Raw genomic sequence first — 7,358 nt, forward strand, 5'->3', positions numbered from 1 at the left:
GACTTAAGAAGCAAGCTATCCTAATATCTAACAAAATATACTTCAAACCAAAATTAATCAAATGAGGTGAGAAGGGCATTTCATACTCATCAAAGGAAAAATCCACCAAGATGATGTCTCAGTTCTGAACATACATGCCCCAAATGCAAGGGCACCACATTTGTAAAAGAAACATTATTGAAGCTTAAATCACACATCAAATTCCACACATTAATAGTGGGAGACTTTAGCCACCCACTCTCACCAATAGGCAAGGCATCTAGGTACAAACTAAATAAAGAAATAACTGACCTAACAGGCATTACGACTCACATGGACCTACAAATATCTACAGAACATTTCACCCAAACACAAAAGAATATTCCTTCTCAGCACCTGACAAAATCTCCAAAACTGACCATATACTCAGCCAAGTCTCAACAGTTACAAAAAAAAAAATTTAAATAACCCCCTGTATTTTATCAGACCACATGGATTAAAGTTTAATTTCAACAACAACAGAAAGTCTACAAACTCATGGAAACTGAACAACTCTACTGAGTTACCACTGGGCCAAGGAAGAAATAAAGAAAGAAATTAAAGACTTCCTAGAATTCAACAAAAATGAATGTACAACATACCCAAACTTATAGGACACTATAAAAGCAATGCTAAGAGGAAAGTTCATATCATTAAATGCCTTCATAAAGAAATTGGAGAAATCTCATACTGGCAACTTAACAGCACATCTGAATGCTCTAGAAACACACACACACACACACACACACACACACACACACACACACACGAAGAGTAGATGGCAAGAAATAATCAAACTGAAGCTGAAATTTATAAAATAGAAACAAAGAGAACAATGCAAAGAATCAATTAAACGAAGAGGTGGTTCTTCTAAGAAATCAACAAAATAAACTCTTACCAGACTAACTAAAATGCAGAGAGAGAATATCCAAATTAACAAGATCAGAAATGAAAAGGGGACATAACAACAGACACTGAGGAATCATTAAGTCATAATTCAAAAAACTCTGCTCCACAAAATTGGAAAATCAAAAAGACATGGACAAATTTCTTGATAGACACCACATATTTATATTTCAGATAAACAATTTTAATAGACTTTAACCCCTCAGGAAATAGAAGTAGTCATTTAAAATTTCCCAAACAAACAAACAAAAAGCCCAGGGCCAGAAAGTTTTAACACAGAATTCTACCAGACTTTCAGAAAAGAGCTAATATCAATACTCTTCAAATTATTTCAAAGCATAGAAACAGAAGGAACGTTACCAAATTCTTTCTGTGAGGCCACAGTCACTCTGATATTAAAACCACACAAAGACTCAACAAAGAAAGAGAATTACAGACCAATTTCCCTCATGAACATTGATGCAAAAATACTCAATAAAATACTCCCAAACTAAATCTAAAAACACATCAAAAAGGTCATCACTACTAGGATGAAACCTACTTAATTATCGTGGATGATTTGGAGCCCATTCCCTGTGGATGGATGCCTTGCTCAGCCCTGATGTAGGGGGAGTGCCTGCCTCAACTTGATGTGCCAGACTTTGTTAACTCTCCATGGAAGGCCTTACCTTCCCTGAGGAGTGGATGGGGGATGGGGTGAGGAGAAGTAGTGGGGAGTTGTGGCAGGAGTGGGAGGGGAATTGTGGTTAGTATGTAAAATGAAAAAAACCTTTTAAATAAAAAAAGGTCATCCAGAGATGCAGAAATGGTTCAACATGAAAATCTGTCAACATAATCCACCATATAAACAAACTGAAAGAAAAAAAAAATCACGTGATCATCTCATTAGATGACAAGCTTTTGACAAAATCTAACATCTCTTCATGGTAAAAGTCTTGGAGAGATCAGATATATAAGGAACATATCTAAACATAATAAAAGCAATATACAACAAGCTGACAGCCAACATCAAATTAAATGGAGAGAAACTCAAAGCAATTTCACTAAAATCAGAAACAAGATAAGGTTGTCCAGTCTCTCCATATCTATTCAATAAAGTAGTTGAAGTTCTATCTAGAACAATAAGACAACTAAAGAAAATCAAAGGGATTCAAATTTGAAAGGAAGAAGTCAAAGTATCACTATTCACAGATGATATGATAGTATACATAAGCGACCCCAAAAATTCTGCCCAGGAACTCCTACAGCTGATAAATACCTTTAGTGAAGTGGTTAGATACAAGATTAACTAAAAAAATCAATAGCCCTCCTATATGCAAATTATAAAGAGGCTGAGAAAAATAATCAAGGAATCAACACCCTTCACAATAGCCTCAAATAATATAAAATATTCAAGGGTAACTAACCAGGCAAGTGAAAGACCTGTATGACAAGAACTTCAAATCTTTGAAGCAAAAAAATTGAAGAAGATAGCAGAAGTTGGAAAGATCCCCCATGCTCATGGATCAGTATGATTAGCACAGTAAAAATGGTCTTCTTGCCCAAATCAATATACACATTCCATATAATTCCCTTTAAAATCCCACATTTCTTTACAGACCTTGAAAGAGCAATACCCAACTTCATATGGAACAATAAACAAATAAAAAACCCAGAATAGCTAAAACAATACTGTACAATAAAAGAACTTCATCATCCCTAATTTCAAGCTCTACTACAGAGCTATAGTAATAAAAACCACATGGTATTGGCATAAAAACAGACAAGTAGATTGATGGATTGAATCAAAGACCCAGATGTAAATCTTCACACCTATGGACACCTGATTGTTGACAAATAAGCCAATATTATACAGTGGAGGAAAGAAAGCATCTTCAACAGATGCTGCTCACCTAAGTGAATATCAGCATGTAGAAGAATGCAAATAAATCTATATCTATCACTTACACAAAACTCAAGTCCAATTGGATAACAGACCTCAACATGAATCCAGATATAATGAACCGTAGAGAAGAGAAAGTGGAAAACAGCCTTGAACATATTGGCACAGGAGACAACTTGCTGAACAAGACACCAATAACAGATACTAAGATCAATAATTAATAAATGGGACCTCATGAAATTGAAAAGCTTCTGTAAGGCAAAGGACATCATCAATAGGACAAGACATTAGCCTACAGAATGGGAAAAGATTTTCACCAACCCCACATCTGACAGAGGGCTAATTTCCAAATATATAAAGAACTCAAGAAACTAGCCATCAAAACAAACAAACGAATAACCCAATTAAAAATGGGGTACAGAGCTAAATAGAAAATTCACAACCAAAAAAAAAAATCTCAAATGGCCAAGGAACACTTAAGAGATGTTCAGTATCCTTAGCCATCAAGAAAATGCAAATCAAAATGACTCTGAGATTCCATCTTGCACCTGTCAGAATGGCTAAGATCAAAAACACAAATGACAGATCATGCTGGAGAGGATATGGAGTCATGGGAACACTGTCCCATTTCTGGTTGGATGTAGTAGGTAGCCATTCCAGCTTTGATCTGGAAGTTCCAACCCCCACTGAGGCTTTGGTAACTGTCACGCCTACAAGGTGGGGCCAAGGGAGGACCCTGACGATCTGAGATCCAAATGCGCAGCCCCTCTTAGTTCTTGGACCCTGGGCGCTGGAGGTGGACTGAGCAGAGTTCTCCAGAGAACACCGCCAGATTATGCCACACCTTTCCCAGACTCTGTAAACTATCCATTCACTTGTAAGTTGCCCCACAAAATAAACCTCCTTTGTACCTACATGAAGTGGCCATAATAATTTCACCAATATTGTGAATATACCTATAACATGCTTTATATTATATTGTAATAAGCAAAGAACTGTCTCATTTTATTGGAGACATATGAAGGGGCATTGTCTGTCTTAATTTGTACAGGTATTCCCATGATGGCCATAACTTCTAATAGGTGTGTAATCACAGAATTAGCCTTTTCAGAACTCATAAAAGTTGCTCACTGAAATCCTGAATAGGTGTCAATGGTATGGTGTATATACATTAATCATCCAAAGCCTGCAAAATGAAACACATCCATCTGCCAAATTTCATTTCTTTGTATACCTTTTGGATTGCTCCCTGCAGGTAATGGAGTTTGGTTATAGAAGGAACAAGTAGGACATTTTTTCACAATATCCTTAGCTTGTTGCCAAGTGATGGAGAAATCCTTTTTCAAACCTTTTCTATTTACATGGTGTTTCTTATGAAATCCTGAGGCATCCAGCATATTACCTATTAGTAACTGATCAATCTCATCATTACCTTGTGCTAGAGGTCCTGGCAGACCTGTATGGGATCTGATATGTGATATATATATATATATATATATATATATATATATATATATATATATATATATTATGTTCCCCTTTTTCTGATGATTTCCTGCAATTGTATGAATAATGAAGTTAATTCTGTATTATCAGGAATAAATTCAGCAGTTTCAATATGTAAAACAGCTCTGTGCATATTGAGAGTCAGTGACTATATTGAGGGGTTGTGTGAAGTCCATCAGTACCATAAGAATGGCATACAGTTCTCCCTTTTGTATAGAGTTGTATGGACTTTGTAACACTTTACAAATCTCCTGATTTATATCTTGCTTTCCCTGCTTTTATTTGCATCAGTATAGAACGTGAGGACTCCAGAAATTGGCTTTTGTCATACAATGTGAGGAAGGACCCATTCAGTCTTCTTTATAAATTCTATTCTCTTGCTTTTTTCTCTCCCAAAAAAGTTACTGCAGGCTCTCTGCCAGTATTCATTATCTTTCCATAGTGATGAAATTTCCTCATTAGTTAAAGGTAATACAATTTCTGCTGGGTTCATTCCTGTCAACTGGCGAAGTCTTAATTTACCCTTTTGAATCAAATCAGAGATCTTTTCTATATAAGTCTTTAATTTCTCATTTTGTTTACATGGTAGGAATATCCATTCCAATATAATATCTTCCTTCTGCATCAAAATACCTGTGGGGGAATGTCTGGAGGGGAATATGACAAGAATGCATTTAAGTTCTAGATCCACACGATCCACATGTGCTTTTCAAATTGTCTTTTCTACTAGAGCCAATTCCTTCTCAGCTTCAGCTGATAATTCTCTTGGACTATGTAATTCTTTGTCCCCTTCTAGAGTATTAGCCAAATTTTGTAGTACATCTTTGGATTTTCCCATGATACCCAGTAAGTTGGAAATGCTTCCTAACAACTTTTGAAAATCATTAAGAGTCTTCAATTGATCTCTCCTTAGCTGTACCTTTTGGGTCTAATTTTTTATAGCTCTATCTTATATCCCAAGTAATTAATAGAATCTCCTCTTTGTATTTTTTCAGGAGCAATTCGCAGTCCCCAGTGAGGCAAAACTTTTTTTTACTTCTTCAAACATGCTTTTTAATGTGTCTAACTTTGCATCAGCTAATAGGATATCATCCATATTGTGATAAATTATGGATTGTGGAAACTTTGCATGAATTATTTCTAATGGTTTTTGCACAAAGTATTAGCACAAGGTAGGGCTGTTTAACATTCCCTGTGGAAGGACCTTCCATTGATATCTCTTGACTGGCTGGGAATTGTTATAATTAGGTACTGTGAAGGCAAAATTTTCTCTATCATTTTCTTGTAAGGGTATGGTAAAGAAACAGTCTTTTAAGTCAATAACTATTATAGGCCATTCTTTGGGTAGCAGAGAGGGCAAGAGCATTCCAGTCTGTAGGGAGCCCATTGGCTGAATTACTTTATTAATAGCTCTCAGATCTGTCAACATTTTCTAATTACCAGACTTTTTTTAAAAATAACAAATACAGGAGAATTCCAAGGGCTGGTAGATTCTTCAATGTGCTGAGCATTTAACTGCTCTTGAACCAGCTGTTCTAAAGCTTGTAGCTTCTCTTTCATCAAAGGCCATTGTCCAACCCAGACAGGTTTATTAGTTAGCCAATTTAAAGGTAAGGCAGTTGGTACTTCTGAGAGTTCAACAGCAGTTGTGCTCTGTTTGTGTGCAGCCTGAATGGTTGGTGACTGTTTTTTATAGCATGTTATGGTATTATTCCTAGAAACATGCATTGGTCTGTATTCCTTTTCTGAGAGTGTAGAAATTTTAATCTGAGTATTCCACTGTTATAACGGATCTTGGCCCCAAAGATTTACTGCTACATTTGCTACATATGGCTTTAGCCTTCCTCTCTGTCCTTCTGGCCCTTGAACTCTGTTTTTATCTGAGATAGGGTTTCAAGTCCTAGAAGTTGGACATCTACCTCTTGAAGAGGCCAATTTGGATGCCATGATTTTGGTGTAATTATAGTCACATCTGCACCTGTGTCTACCAGGCCTTCCAGAAACAGGCCATTAATTCGAATTCTAAGCTTTGGTCTTTGTTCATTTATGGAAGTCTGCCAAAATATTTGTTTTATTGTATTTTTTGTAAACTGTAATTCATCTATCAGAGCTGTTTTATTATCCATTGCAGTATCTGTTTTTACATTAGGCATTGGTTTATTCAGTTGTCCTAGAGAGGAATTTCTTCCACAGTGGCTGGGAATATTCATACCACATTTTATTTTGGGGCCTGCAAGAGGCCCCCTGAGGCATTTCCCACAAGTAAAGGTTTGCCTCGTATATCTATTTTTAATCTGCACTCACTGATCCAATGTCGGCCTTTGCCACACCTTCTACATAAGGAGGTGGTTGGGATCTCCTGTTTAGGCTATTCCTAGAATGAGTATTACTTCTAGGAGTACCCCATGTACAGTTTTTATTTATATGACCTGGCGTACCACATATAAAACATTTAGTACCACTGGGCCTTCTTTCACCTCTGGGATTTGTCTCTCCTATCCAAGCCTCATTACTGTAGTTAAGAGACTCAACACCATTAGTATATTGAATTCATTCTTCCAAAGGAACTGGTCTTATCTTTAATGGTGTAAGTATTCTTCTGCATTCTGCATTAGCATTGTCAAATGCCAAGGACTAAGTTAATACTTTTCTTAATTCTTTATCTGACACAGCTCTTGTTATAGCTGTGTTCAGCCTTTTAAAAAAAACCAGTGAAGGGTTTGTGTGGTCCCTGAAATATCTTTGTGTATACCTCAGCTGGTTTTCTAGGTTCTGAAATTATTTCCCAAGCATTTAGAGCTGCTGTATGGCATAGGGATATTGTATGCTCATCATAAGGGCATAGTACATTCCTGTCAGCAAAACATTCCTCACCAAGTATTTGATCTTGGGAGATCACAAAACCTCTGAGGTTTACCTTGTTGTTCTAAATTTTTTTTCTCTTCTCTCAACCAGCTTTTCTACTGTAACTGCTGGCTATATTCTACAACAGCTGAAATTAACTCTTGCCAGTCAATTGGAATGATTCTATGTGAGGTAGACCACA

Source organism: Peromyscus maniculatus, chromosome 9, assembly GCF_049852395.1.
Source record: "Peromyscus maniculatus bairdii isolate BWxNUB_F1_BW_parent chromosome 9, HU_Pman_BW_mat_3.1, whole genome shotgun sequence".
Classification (NCBI taxonomy): domain Eukaryota; kingdom Metazoa; phylum Chordata; class Mammalia; order Rodentia; family Cricetidae; genus Peromyscus; species Peromyscus maniculatus.